The sequence below is a fragment of the Sminthopsis crassicaudata genome, chromosome 5 (genome assembly GCF_048593235.1).
Source record: "Sminthopsis crassicaudata isolate SCR6 chromosome 5, ASM4859323v1, whole genome shotgun sequence".
In the NCBI taxonomy this organism is placed as follows: Eukaryota; Metazoa; Chordata; class Mammalia; order Dasyuromorphia; family Dasyuridae; genus Sminthopsis; species Sminthopsis crassicaudata.
This window is the reverse complement of record NC_133621.1, coordinates 54549802-54565841: the sequence shown is the minus strand read 5'-3', so window position 1 is coordinate 54565841 and position 16040 is coordinate 54549802. Positions and strand designations below refer to the sequence as shown.

At 32.6% G+C, this 16040-nt stretch overlaps 1 long non-coding RNA gene across 1 annotated transcript; it reads right to left on the bottom strand.

Moving 5' to 3' along the window:
- Positions 1-871: 871 nt before the first annotated feature.
- On the bottom strand, positions 872-11383 carry LOC141544483 (uncharacterized). The gene is made up of 4 exons (XR_012482612.1): positions 11287-11383; positions 10270-10344; positions 6936-7023; positions 872-1551 (listed from the first exon to the last, which is right to left on the bottom strand). It is a non-coding gene; the product is annotated as an uncharacterized LOC141544483 (long non-coding RNA).
- Between the last annotated feature and the right edge of the window lie 4657 nt (positions 11384-16040).

Sequence of the window (16040 nt, the reverse complement as noted above, 5' to 3'; positions counted from 1 at the left end):
GCAACCAACTGTGATTTGATTGTTTTCCAGGATATCACACAGTATAGCATTAGTCCTTTTTGATACACTACTGCCTTGACAAATGGGAGACATGGAACTTTTCAGACCATATTATTTGGATGGTACAGTGTGTTATTCAGTCGTCCAAATCTTTTCAACCCCATATTGGGTTTTCTTGGCAAAGATTCTAGAGTGCTTTTTCATTTCCTTCTCTAGTGGATTAAGGCAAACTGGAGATAAAATTACTTATCCAGGGTCACACAGCTATCGTGTGTGAGACAAGATTTGAACTCATCTTCCTGACTCTAGGTCCAGAACTCTATCCCCTAAATTATCTAACTTCCTCTTGCATGGTACAAAAGAATATTTGACAAACGACCAGAACCTAAACATAGACACAAATTACTATGCTCAAGCCTGTTGTTTTTTTTTTTTTTTTAATGTATATATTTATATGCCACTTTCCTCATGATCTCCTTAAAATTAAGGGATGATACAAGATGACTCCTAAGGTCCCTTCTGATTCTAGATTTGTTATTTTCTCTGATCTTTGAAAGTAAGAATTGCTTCATTTAAGTCTAATGTCTGAGGTATATTTAATACTTGACAACTGTTTACTGAATGATTAATAATAATAACAGTAAAGATATTCTCTCATACCCAAATATCTTATTGAATGTTTTTATTACTTGAGTAATTTCTAATATCAAGGAAAGCTTATTTTACTGAAAAAATGTTATTCTTTATTTGTATTCCATTATAAGATTTAGTTGTTTTTTAATACATGACACAGAATAGCATTAAGTTCTTTTTAATACATTGCTGTTTTAACAAATGACAAAAATGCTATTTATAAGACCATACCCTGGATAGTATAATGGGCTCTCATATGCATTATTTTCTCAGATATTCTGTCATGGACACTAACTACAGGCTGAGTATAATATCAATTGAATTACCTTTTAACTGTAATGTGAGTACTGTATTTTAATGAGCCTTCAATGTTTCTGTCATGGTATTTGCATAAATAAAAGAGAAACATTCCCATTGTAATTTTTGAAAGGGGTAACTGGGCTAGCTGACTTGATATTTCCAGGTTTTTTTTTTTTGAACCTTAAAAACACAATAAAAATTCTAACTTGTGGCAACCCCAAATAGAAGGCTTTTAATTTACATACCTAACCACTTTCAAAGTTTATGGTAGGATGCCCTGACAAGAAGCCAACAATAGTTTAGACAAATTAAAATCAAACTTTCTGATTTTTCCTCATTTTCTTTTATAGTACTATTGATATCCTAAACTTATTTGCATTTTCCTCATGTTCTTGCCATTATGTTGATATTTAGTATTTCTCAGGAGGCCCTTACACCCCTTAGCAAAACACAGAGGGAAAGAGAACCTTAATGTGCTATTTATTAATATAGTTCTTCATCATCCTGGAAAAAGCAGAGAATACTAAGCAGCTTAACACTGAAAGAGTACTCTATAGAGACCAAAGCTCCGATACTCTTCCTTGCCATTTTTCAGTTTATTTTGACGAACATGAACCTCTGTTAAGAAAACAGAAAAAGCAGGGGAGATATAAGAAAAAAGCCTGAAAAACAGTACATGAATAAAGATGTTGATCAAAGATGAAACTAAAATTATGACTAAAGAACTAGTCAATTCAATAATCAGAAATAATTAGTAAGTCAATTCAGTTATTATAAATCAGGAAAACTGCAATTAAGTCAGAATACTCATGAATTCATAAACCAAAACTTTCATTTTTCATCAGCTATTATTATAAAGTTGCATCCTAAGTTTCTCAAAGTTAATTGAGTCAACTTTTGTCTTTTATTTTAAGGAATATATATCTTATAGTTGATGAGCAATAAAAAAAATAATCAGAAACAATTAGTCATATTTCTATAGAATGGTAAGACTTGCAAAGGGATTTATCACCATATCCCTGTGAGGTACAAAGTGTATTATCCTTATTTTAGAAACAAAAAAGTTGAGATTGAGATGTTAAGTGAGCTTAAGGCCACAAGCCTGAAAATAGTGCCTGGGTTCTAAACCAGGCCTCTTAACACTAAAATCCAGTCCTCATTCCATGACAACACATAGATACTACACATTGAAATAAAGTTTTATTAATGGAAACATCCTAGAATACTAGATATTTACCTCTTACCAATTTTGTTTTGAACTTTTCAATATTTATTTGCTACTCTGGAAAGTGAACCAAACACTTTGATTCATTCTTTGAATCTTTTCTGTTCTCCAACATGTCCAAGAAGAGAAAATCTTTTGGCTAGCTTTAATTTCCTCACCATTTTCAGGTGACATTGAATTTCAGAACTCCTGACACAAAAGTAGACTCTGTAAGTGGATTAGCAAACATCCTGAACATTAATATTGAATGCTTTAGATAACTCTATATTCATCATCAATGGAATTATTTTTAAGGTGCCTTTTTCTCAAAGATTTTAGTCCTCAGGATCTTTTTTTTTTCCCTCTTGATCTTTTAAAATCTGCTCTCACCACACAGAGTATTATCAGTTTACACACACATACACACACACACACACACACACACACACACACACATATATATATATATATATATATATATATATATATATATCTTTCATTTCTTTATTACAATTTCTAATGTAGAGCCATCACTTCTCCCCTTGTTAAATTTCCTATCATCAAATTTTCCAGTAATCAGTTCTTTCTTGGTGATAATTCAAATTCAGAATAGAATTGTTTACTCTCGAAATATAAAATTATTACTAATGCAAGATGAAGACTCATCAGCTACTCTGCTCTTGACAGGCTTATATGTTGATATTAATGATCTGATAGTAATAAATAAATAATAAACTTTAAGGTTTGCAAAATAATTAATAAATATTGTCTCATTTGATCTAACAATAACCCTAAGAGCTATTAGTATCTCCATTTCAAAAACGAAACAACTGAAGTAGACAGAGGTTAGATAATTTGTCCAGCATCATGCATAGAGCATAACTAACTTTGGCTAGATTTGAATTTTGTCTTTTCTAATTCCATTTTCAGAGTTCTCCCCATTTTTCTACTATACTGCCTCTAATATCAAATTGCAGAAGACTCCTAAAACTCTCTTTGTCTGGAAATTATGCTCTAGGGAAACTTGCAATGCTTCCTAATTTCTCATGTTTCCTCTAAGTCCTCATGATCCATTGTATCCACAAATGGGAAGAAAAATAATGCCCAATGCAAAGGAGCTGCTCAATGAAGAGCTATTTTATCCCTCAAAACTTCATGTTTCACACTTTCTGAGAACAAATTTGTTTACTTGAAAGATTTTTCTCTTTATTTTCTTTTCAGGTTAGATTTAAACCCAGAGCTATTTTTTGTCAAGGAAACAATTAAGCAAAGTAGATGAAAAGTTCAAAAAGAAGTTGAATCATAATTGAAGGACAAGTGGAAATTTAATTGGAAACCAGAGCAGATTAGAGAAAAAATCCGGGCTAGCAAAGAAAGACATTTTAGGGCAAAGTCTATAATGCCAAACTTAGGGTGAATAAAAAACCAGTAGCAAAGCAGAAGACCCATAAGAAACCAGTTGATGATCAAAAGAAGGGGGGAAGGAGATATAAGCAGTTTTTGACTTTATATAGTATGCATTAGTATGCCTCAGTTTATAAATCAGACAAAATTCAGTTTAAATCCCTAGCTAGGGAAGGTAGGGGAGAATGCACAGTAAAACAATAACAAATGTATTTCCTTCTTAGATAAGAAGGAAGAACATTTCTGTTCTTGAGTATATGGGAATAACATGTTTACACTTCCATACTTTTGTTTACACTAATGAGCCATGAACAAAACAGAATTGAAAAATAAATACTTTTCCCCCCCAAGAAGGTTATACTAAATTTTGTTTTATTTGAACCTCATGGGATGTTTTCATCAATTCCTCCATAAAACCTATGGTTTCCACAGGCTTTGCAATTTCAAAACAAAGTTTCTTTTGTTATGAAGCCAACACAAAAACCACATGGAAGAAAGTTCCAAGCTTTTTTTCTAAAATTCTAACCAAAAGCCTGAGGCTAGAGCAAGTCTGCAACTGATTTTTCACATCTCTGCCCCTGCCTCTGGCTGTTCTCTTACCTCCATGTTTAAAATACCAGTGGGGGAAAGGAACCAATAAGAGAATTCACAACAACAATAATGGCAAAACATGGAAGAGAAGAAATCTCTATCTTCTCCTTTCCTTCTATATATTTCCTGTCACAACTTCTTTTTACTCTCCAGCCTAGAATGTCATAATCTCTTTGGATTACTGCAAGTTGGATTAACTGTTAAATTAAAAGATATCAGGAGTCTTTTGCTTCTGAAATTGGACCCATGATGATCACTAGCATTAGTGCAAGGTGAGAAGGGAATGGCAGTCAAAGCCATTTGCACTTGTACTTCTTTCTTTCCCCAATTGACTGCACCTGTAACTAAGAGAAACATTAGATAGGCGCCACAAACAAAAATGCTATCCTCATCTTTTCACTTCAATTGCTTACCAAATATGAATTTGCTCTAAAGTCAACAAAAGATATTTCTGTAGTGTGTCTTGTTGCCTATATGGATCAGCAAGGGCACAGATAGATAGAACAAGCAACCTGTAGTCATCATTATCAACAATAAATAGGTCCAAGAACCATATCATTGAACTTCAGATCTGGAAGGAATCTCTGAGATTATTATTAGTCAAAATTTACCTTAACAAGAATCCATTCTACAATATGTAAATAATCAACTCTCCCTACAGATAATTTATTATCTAGTCTTCTCTGAAGAATTTAGAGGAGGGGAAACAATACCTTAGAACCAAATCTTTTTGCTTTTAGATAGCTCAGTTACAAAATATTTTTTTCTTTGCATCAAGATGAAATGTATCCTTCATAATTTCCATTCCTTTCTTTAGTTCTTTCAGGTTTACAAAAGGTTCCACATAGATTATCCCATTTGATCCTCAAAAGAACTTTGTGAGATAGGTATTATTATTTCCCCATTTTACATATAAAAATAAATGGAGCTCTAATAAATTATATAATTTGTCCATGGTCACATTGATGCAAGGTTCAAAAGTCCATCTTTAGGGGATCCTGAGTCTAGGTATTACACTCTCTCCATGACTACCATGTGACCAATCACCCCAAATTCTCAGAGTGCTAAGACCTAAGGAAATGATTTCAGGAGAAGCAATCTTTCCGCTTTTAAACTTTCTTTTCTTTTCAACAGAAACATTAATAGTACTTTTCATTACAATGAGCACCCTGGAACTTTATGGTTTTTTTTTAATTTTTTAAGATGAATGTATATTAAATATTCAATCATGAAACACATTATTCACATTCAAACAAACAAAATACATCAAAACAACTAAATTTACTATTTTAATTCACAACTAAACTCTACTTGAAAATATAACACTTTAAAAATGGGTCACAAAATGCCAATTTTTGAGACATTGGAATAAGTCTGGTCATCCTGGCAGATCTTAAAGCTACCAAGACAATATTTAAAGAATACAAATAGTTACAATTGTTAATTCCTTATTGCTTTGGGGAGAAGACTGCAAAATCAGAGGGTTTAATGTGGAGACTTAAATAAATGAAATCAGTAAGTTAAAAATCAAAAATAACTCTATAATTCTATAACAACTTTTTAATATTTCATAATCATTTGTTCTGTCTTCAAATTTAAGCCCATGTTTTATCTGTTATTCTATTTTTAGATATCATTTAAGATGCTGTGATATCCTACTTATTATTCATTTAATAGGAGAGAAGTTTCTTGAAATTTTGGAGGGAAATATCCTAATTTTTTTCATACTGAAAAGCAACCTATTTTTTTCATAATGGAAAAAATGTTATACACATTTTCTTTATGGAAAAAAATCTAAAATATTCTAAACATTTCTTTTGCTCTAGAAAATCTACCTACTATTTGTTGTTTGGTCATGTCTGACTCTTTATGATCCCCATGGAGCATACTATCTATGGGATTTTCTTGGAAAAGTTACTTTATTATCCATTGATTGGCCATTTCCTTAATATATGCACAAATGCACATATACTGTTTATGCATGTTTATACAATATATATATATATACATAAAATTACTACATATAATTATGCATATTTGAATTTATTTATGTGTTTGTATATGTATACACATATAAATGCACACAAACACATACAGACATATGATATGAAACAATACTTATATGTCCTTCTCCTGCATGAAATGTTTTCTGCTTCTTCAAGTTAAGAGTCTCTCTTATGAAATTATTTTCAATTATTTAGTATAAAGCTTGTTAACTTACTTGATTTTAATCTCCCAAAAGAAAGTAAGATTCTTGAAGAGAGGTACTGTTTCATATTTGTCCTTATAGCTCCAAAGGCTAGTACACTTCTTTATATCTGGTAGATTAATAACTGTTGACATGGTCACACTCAACCATAACAGTTGTGAAAGCATGAGCAAAGTAAAACCTGGTCCTTGGACAATAACAAAAATAATTAGAATGCATATTCGTAGCTTTTTTTATCTTACAGAATGTATTTAAAAGAAACTATCCCATTTAATCTTAACCAACAAGCCTAAGAATTCCAAATCAGGTTGCAAATATTAGTTTTTCTGCTTAATGAGGGAGGATGGTAAATTCAGAGAGGCTATGATTTATCCATAGTAAAACTCTGAGCCTAGTTCTTTTGGGTAGAAAACTTGGGAAAGAAATAGATTTGACACAAAAAAAATGCAAAGGAATGAAAATATTTTCTTTTGATTTTTCTGTCACTGTTCCAACAGAATGCCACTCTCTCCACTTCTCCCAAAAAGAAAACAAAAATAAAATCTATAGGCTTTATAATGCTAATAAAATGACATAGTAAATCTTTTCTCTTACCAGAGTAGAGGGCACAGTCTATAAATGACAAGTCATCAATTGCAATGTCATCCGTGAAGACATCCCCAACTGCAGCCTCCACTAAGATCTGAGAAAGCAATCAGAACAAATGGTTGGAGTATGGAAGGCATGAACATTCTATTAAGTGTTAAGCCTGAATTGCTACTAGAAAGATTTGCTAGGTTACACATTTCTAAATCAGGCTTAAGACTTTTCTCCTACATATATTGAATACAGTGTAAAAATACAAAAATGGCCAATCATTATTATATCTCTTTCTCATTCGCATTAATCACAGTCAACTCCTATGACATTTATGGGGCTTGGAAGAATTACAATTCCACTGAAATTTCAGTAAGATTTAAAATGCTGATAAAACGTCTATCAGAAATGGCAGGTTGTGATTAGTTTTGAGAGTTACTATAATAACATTAATCAAGATGAATCATTTTAATACTTATGCAAATATGTTGCATATTTAATAGTCATTCATTTGAAATCTGATAATATAACACCTAAGGACCACTAAAGTCAATTTAAGAAATACAACTCTTTTGCCCTATTATATCTCACCAGTTTTGTCTAACAAAGCTAAAGACTTTTTTACTACTAAGCTTGATTCTATTTAGTCTATACATTTACTATGTGCCCATCATTAAGCTAAGATCTGGGCATGTAAGCAAAAATGGATACTGTTCCTCAAGGAACTTACATTCTTTATTTAATATGAATTTTCTTGATGATTTCTTTGTTTCGCATAATTTCTGTATACCATCCCACCCCTTTTCAGAGAGACATTACAAAGCATTTTTAAGAGCTTAAAAAAAAAAAAAAAAAGAAAAAGAAAAACATAATATCAGTATAATTGGTGAGCACTCAAAAATATAAAAATATACGCAATGTTTTACAGTTATTGGCCTCTCACCTCTATAAAGGAGTGAGATGGATTTTTTTTTCTTCTTCTTTTGGGCCAAACTTATTCATTGTAATTCTTAAACATTCAATTTCAATTGTTTATAGTGGCTGCTCTAATTGTTGTAGTGACTGTTTTTTTTTCTTTTCCTTTTTTTTGTTACTATTTTACCTACTTTACTTTGTAGCCATTCAGATGAGTCTTTCCATATTTTTCTGTATTCATCATAACTGATTATTAATATATCACATTATTCTATATCACACTATTACATTATATTCATGTGACATAATTGGTTTAACTATTCTCCAAGTGATAGGCACCTATTTCCCTTTCTCTACTTTTTTGCTGCCATGAAAAGAGCTGCTATAAATATTTGAGTAGATTAAAGGGATTTTCCTTTTATGAATGTCAAAAAAATAAATAGCAGAATCTGACTGAAAGGGTAGAGATATTTTAGTTATCTTATTTGCATAATCCCAACTGGCTTTCCAAAATAGTTATACTAATTCACAGAGAAGCATACATTCTAATGGAGAAAAAACAGGCAAATAACTGGGCATATACAAGATACACACAAAATAGGTGAGAGTAAATCTGAAAGGGGAAAACATTATATCTGGAGGGATCAGGAAAAACCTCCTCAAAGAGATGAGATTTTATCTAAAATCCAGAGGAATCCAGAAAATTAGGAAGTAGAGGTAAATTAATATCATTCTAGGGATGGGAGACAACTGGTAAAAATACAGAAAGGGAAGACTGAGCAATGTTTGAAGAACTACAAGCCATTCAATATATCTCTAGATTGTAGAGTGTGTCAAGAGTAAAAGGGTAAAAACTAGAAAAGTAGGAAAGGACTAACACATTCTGAAGTAGATGCCCAACAGGATTTTCCATTTGACCTTAAAGGTAACCGGGACCTAACAACTGCAGCTGGGGGAGCAAGGGATGATATATTGACATCTATACTTTCAAAAGTGCAGTTAGGTAGCACAGTGGATGGAGCATAGGGTTTATAATCAGGACCTGAGTTGAAATTTGGCATCAGACACTTAATGAACTATGTGACTCAGAAAATCAACTAATTCTGCCTCAGTTTCCTCACAAATAAAATGATTTGGAGAAGAAAAGCATTAATTACTTTAGTACCTTTGCCAAGAAAACCTTAAATAGGGTCATGAAAAGTTGCATACAGCATACTTCAAAAACTCACTTGGCAGTTGAATACTAGATAGGTAGACTAGGATAGAAGATGGGTAAAGATTTAAAGTAGGGAAATTAGAGAAGACCTAGTAAGGACCTGAATTCAGTTTGTAGGTCTGGATAGAGACAAGAGATATTAGGCTTTTGCTAAATTTGTTAATAATGGTCTTTCGTTTCTTTAATTGGGCTCATACTGGAAAAGAATGAGACTCCAAAGGAATTTGCTTTCTACAAATCCCTTGAGTGCTACCATTCCCATCAAAATGTCATATTTTTACTTCTTCATCCCATCTTGATAAATAACTATCAATTCAACCTAACCAAAAAGTTAATTAATTAATTGGCCAATGCCCTAAACCTTCAGCAATGAGGTTATGCCAATAAGTCAATTTAATATCACACATTTTCTAAGCATCTACACTATGCAATGTACTTTACTGGCTTCTAGGATTCCGTTGACAAGCATTTAACCCAAATAACTTATAGGAAGCTGAATCTTGTTGAGAGGAAAGACCTATAATTTCAATGATTATATGTGTCCACTTTGAAACTGAGGTGAATAACAACTGCACAGTAGCTCAGCAGACGAACTGTTGAGGTGAGATGAATTTATGCCCCAGTGACTAACCTTTTGGTGATAAGTAAATAGACTACTTTTAAAAGAATCTATTTTTCTTACCTTACTTATTACTTAATACCCAAAAAAGAATATTTTGCTAACAGATATCAGCTGGCACCAACAAAAAAATCATGATTTTCTGAGACATTAAGGTGTTTTTAAAAATAATGAGTTATACCTTCAAAACATCCTATTCTATGCCTATGCATGGCTTGCAGGTAAACCTAGATTCTCAGTGACTATACCAATTGGAAAACAAAATTTTGTAGATTTGACCATTCAAAAAAATCTGTTAATACAGGCCTAAATTTAAGTATAGGATAAAATGGCTACTAGACTAGTCACTTAGTCATGAATTATTTTGTCCTAATAATCTAAGAAAATAATGTTAAATGCAAATAGTCCTTGGTCCTATGTGACCCTTTCTGTTTCTTTAGTAATGGTGACAAAGCTACATAAAAGAAATAAAGGGTGCAAAAAATTATATATTTTGTAGACTACTTATCAACATTAGCTCAGCTGTCAGCACTCTCAAAGTAAGTTTCTTATCCAATAGTAAACAAATGAATATATTATTAAAGAAACTGAATTAAATCAACCTTGAATTATCCTTGAAAATGATAGCAGTAGACAGCAGGGAGTTTCATTATAGGGGAGAATGCTCCCAGGTTTTCCTAGAAGGAAAAAAATACATAAGAATATTAAATGGTGATGGGAAGGAAAGGGGGTCAATTTTTCAAATGTCTAAAGACAGAAAGAAAGATAATTTAACAGCACATGTGGTAATCTCATATTCAATGTTCATAATCATTATTGCAAGGGGACAATCAAGAGGATAACTATAATTAATGGGTCAAACTTTATTTCAGATGATGAAGAGAATTAAAAATTCTACAAAGAATTTCATTAAATCCTCCAAAATAAATCAATACATACTTTGATATTCAATGACTTTAAAACAAAAGTGACAAAAGGCAAGGACAAAAAAAGTAAACCAAGAATAATGATTAAAAGAGGTCAATTATGTAGGCTACATATCTAAATATTAGGCATAATTTCTCTCAGGAATGAAAGGTATTGGACTTGGTAAACATAGCAACATTCCAAAAAGTTTAAATAAATAAATATTATATATAAATATAAAATATTAATATAAAATATAAAATATAAAAATAAATATATATATATATAGTAAATAAGAAGAGCCAAGTTATTGGTGTAGAAGTCATTCCTGAATCAGTTTGTATACAGAAAGAACACCAACTTCTTAGAGCAAAGATAAAAGTTAACACAAAGTTAAAAGAATAAAAATAATAAGGGACAGCTAGATGGCACAGTGGATTTATAACCAGTTCTATACTTCAGAGGACCCAAGTTCAGATCTGACCAAAGATACTAGCTGTGTGACCCTGGGTATGTCATTTAACTCCAATTGCTTCAACAACAGCAATAAAAACAAAAGAATAAAAACAATAAAGATGTAGTATAAAATGAAAAGATCTGCAATCTGTACTGCTGAACAAGGTTATTGATGCTCCAAATTGGGAAATGAAGGAAAAAGAGATATTGAAACTAAACAAGATAATTTCACATAAAAAATTTGTTATGGGAACAACCTGCTAGTAGCTGCTGGAGTTTTAATGCTGACCAGCAGAACAGCCCTTCATTTGAGGAGATGATAATGATAAAAGAAAACTGAGAGGCAGTTGCATTCTCTGACCTCTCTCCTCTTCCCTCTTGCCTCTGATTTATTTCATTCCCAATTTACAAGCAACATCTGTGTCAGTAAAGGCTGATTTGCAATTCGTTCAAGTATGTGATGATTCACAGCTGTGGGGCTTTCAGAGAACTGATCTGCCCCTTTACACTTAGATGTGGTCCTTGACAAAATTTAACTAACCTTTATAAATCAAGTACTATTATAAGAAAACCCAAAAGGATGAAAAATTTCTTCATCAATTAAACTTGACCTGCTTACAACATTGATTTAGAATATGTTTGTTTATAAAAACTTATATAGAATCATATTAGATTTTTATTGATTTAGTTTCATAAAGCAAAGAGAAGAGAGAAAAAATAGCTTTTAGAAATCTTGCAATTTACCCAATGAAACAAAGGCATATTCTGCCCCTACTCTAATGCAGCCCTCATCACTTCATGTCTGCATGATTGCAATCTTAAATCTCCTTTCTCCAATCCATCTCCCATTTAGCCATTAATAATTCCTAAAGCTCAGGTCCAATCATGGCACCATCTCTCCACCCTACTCAATAAACTTCAGTGGCTCCCTGTTGCCTGTAAATCAAATGCAAAATATTATTTTTGGCACATACAGGCCTTCATGAATTTAAATTCCTCCTACTTCTTCAGTTTTCTACATCTTACTCTCAGATACATACTCTCTAATCAATGACTGTGACCTCCTGGATGTTCCACAAAGATACTCAATCTTTCAGTTCTGGGCATTTTCTCTGGCTGTCCACCATGCCTTTCTCTCTCAAGCTTCCTTTCAGTTCCAATTAAAATCAAACCTTACAGGAAGCCTCCCAAACCCCCTAAATTCTAGTGCTATCTCTCTGCTAATTATGTACTCTTTATTCTGTATATAACTTCCTATATATTGGTTTGCATGCTGTCTCCCCTATTAGATTGTATTTAGTTCCTTAAGGGCAGAGACCATCTTTTGACTCATTTTATATTCCAAGCACTTAACATGGTATATACCTAGTATATACCCAGTATATAGCAAGTGCCTAATAAATATTGTTTGAGGAAAAATAAAACTTAATCAGGAAAATCATCAAATAGGGGATAGAAATTGTATACAAAGATTTGTATAACAAACTTCACCATCAAGGGCTGAGGAACTGCCATATTTTAATTCTTTAGGTCAAGAACATGAAAAAGTAAACATGGGGAAAGCAATCATTTTAGAATAAGCTTACTCAAAGGAGATCCCTATTCAAAGGGATGCAAATTTGAGGACATTGGGGAATTACTGTTCAAGGCATCAGAAGATATCAAAGACAAGAAATGTGCAAATAAATGGACCTTATTACCAATCAAAAGTTTATTAGTGAAAAGAAAAGAATATCAATAACTGTCAAGTCATATGGCAACTTTCCATTCTATATAAAAATTGTATGAGAATACTCTGTGTGTCATAAAGGTCATTCTTTATATGAGTATTAGAAAAGAATAAAGAGGTTTTCATAAGTAATATCCTAATAGAAGCTATGTCTTTTTCATCATTCAAATGACTGAAAAGCACAAGATTGAGATGCCCAATATGACTGTTAACTATTTTTAAAAGTATCTGATTCAGCTGAGCAATATAATTCCTTAAAGACTTTTCTTCTTATCTCGTATGCATGCTAAACTACTCAATATTTTTAAAAATAGTATTAAGATGTATTTATTCCAGTGCTAAGCAAAACAGTATCAAGTGAAACATAAAATAGGGATACATGTCCTTACCAAAGGTGTTTACTACTATCACATGGGAGGTCTAGCACATAATTCAAATAAAAGAGAGCCTCCTCCTAGTTGTGGTCCTTCAAATTCTCCTATGTGCCCATCACAGCATACTATATGGAAAATAGAATTGTGGCTTTAGAATTGGCAGGAACCACAGATAGCTTCTACTGCAACTCCTTCATTTGAACATGAGGAAAAGTCCCAGAAAGATTGAGAAACATTCCTGAGGTCATATAGGGAAGTGGAGTCAAAGGCAGCATTTGAAACTACATCCTCTGATTGCAGATTCAGATCTCTTTTCTTGATATCATACATTAAAATTATCTCCCAAATAAAATCCATTATTATTCAGAAAGATTTACCTAATTATCTGCACAGAAAATAATAAATAGGTGGATAATTCCAGTCAACCAGTCTAAGATGTGCAGTAAGACAGATTGCAAACATTTCTTTGAAACAAAGAGCTTTTAAATATGAAGGTGCTTCTTTTGTTGTGTTTGGGTATAAGCCATGGAATACCGAAGTCTCTGAAGAACTGAAAACACAAATCATAGATAAGGTCATGAAAAGGGCAAGAGTGAGAATTCCCAATAACACATTCTATACTAAGAGAAGGAGAACTGGAATTAAGAACATCAGTTTAAAAGAATGGATGAGCAGGAAAAATAATTTTATAACATAGCAAGATTCAGCAATAATCAATAAACCACCCATAGGCCCCATAATAGTATTCATATAACAAAGAAAAATAAGAAAATTTTTCAGCTCATTGGATTGCTCAACTATGTTGAAATTAGGGGAGGTTGTGTACAGTAGTAGCACAAGATAAATGATAATGGATGGTCTTTAGGCATTATTACTGAAGGAAATGCCCACATCTATGAGAGTACAGTCATTGGATTAGTGGAGCAATGAGCCAATAGCCTCAGTGCAAGATCCTAACTATACCATTTTGATTTGTTGCCAGAATCTCTTGAAAATCTGATTATATCACTGATATTGGGGATGTTTTATGATAATCTCATATTTCAAAAATACCACATACACACACAAATATTGAGGTTAGATTCAGGTTTCCTTTTGTTCTATGCTTAATTAGATCTTTTTAAAGAAAACTGTAGATTCAAGAATCAGGGGAGTATATCAAATACATGGTAATTTTTAGTAATATAGTCAGAGGAAAAGTAAATCAGGAAAAAATTATTTACTTTGGGGATTCATTCATTCTTCCTAGAATATGTTTTCCTAAATATATCTCGGGAAAAATACAAATGCATATACACAATATAAGCACTTCACCCTAGCAACACATCCTCTTAAACTCTTCAACATATCACTAATTATAAAGTTTTCTATAGTCTAGGCTTTGATTTAATATTCCTTAAAACTTTTCTCATAAGGAGATTACTGGATAGGAGAAAAAAGAGAATAAAATTAAATATGCTAATTATACATCTGCATCTGCCATCACTGCTCTCTGTGCTAATGTAATTACCCTTCTCTTATTCTGAACATAAAATAAGCTGTTTAAGGTTCAGTCATAATGATGTGCCCTTTCTCCTCCAACTTATTTCCCCTATAGTATTCTCTATCTGATTTCTACTTGTGATATTCTGCTCTCAACACATTTCAGCAAAAACTCCCAAGGGATAGTTCCCAACCAAAACTATATACCAATTATCCTTATAAGAAAAGCTTTTTATGGTCTTTTGAGGTCTCTAAGTGTTTGCTTACCTTATGGCACTATTTGCCATGCTCCAAGATTATCTAAAAGTTAGGTAGTCAGGGGATAGAGCCAAGATGGCAGAGTAGTCAGGAAGCTGCTCAAGATCTCCCAGTTTCTCTTGAAAACCATATGAAACTAAGCCTCTGAACAGAGTCTGACAATGAAACCATTCTCGAACTCAAGTTTGACTGTAAAAAGTTCAAGAAAATTCAGTCTCACCAGGGTGAAAAGGGGATGAGCCCAGCTAAGATTCACTCTGGGAAAGCTGGTGAGAGGGTCTTAATCACAGAAAATCAGCAACTAAGACCCTCAGTTCTGGCTCAGTAGGAGAGTAAATCAGTAAAACAGCTTTCAGTCCCAGCTCAGAAAGCAAACTCAGGGAAACCAGGCTGTTTCCTGAAAATGGCAGGCATAGCTACTCCCTACAAACACAAGAGGCCCCTATGTTTAAAGCCAAGACTGAGAGCTGCACAGGAAGCTTGGAAAGAGTACTCCCTTTACCTTAGGAGCAGAGTTCAACCAAAAAAGTTAAAAAAAAAAGAGAGAGAGAGAGGAGGAAATGTCAAAAGAAAATTAACAAGAAACACAAAAGAACCTTGACCACAAAGAGCTACTGTGGTGAAAAGGCAGACCAAAACACAAATTCATACAAGGGCAAAATGTCCACGGAAGAAATCTCAAAGGGTGATATGAATTGATCTCAAGTCAAAAAACTCTTCTTGGAAATCCTCATAAAAGACTTTAAAAGTCAAATAAGAGAGATAGAAGAAAAAATGAGAGAGGAAATGAGAGGTATGCAGGAGAGAGTTAACACTAGGAAAAAGAAGGAAAAAAAATTGTCCTTAGAAAACTACTCCTTAAAAAGTAGAATTAACCAAACAGAAAGAGAGATACAAAGGCTAACGCAAGAAAATCGCTCATTAAAGAGTAGAACAGGGCAAATGGAAGCTAATGACTCTGTGAGACAGCATAAATCTGTCAAACAAACTAAAAAGAATGAAGATGTGAAATACCTCATTGGAAAAATAGCCAATATGGAAAAAAGAAAAGATAATTTAAAAATTATTGGCCTATCTGAAGGCCGTGATAAAAAAAAAGCCTGGATAGCATTATACAAGAGATAATTAAGAAAAACTACCCCAATAATCTAGAAAGAGGGGAAACTAC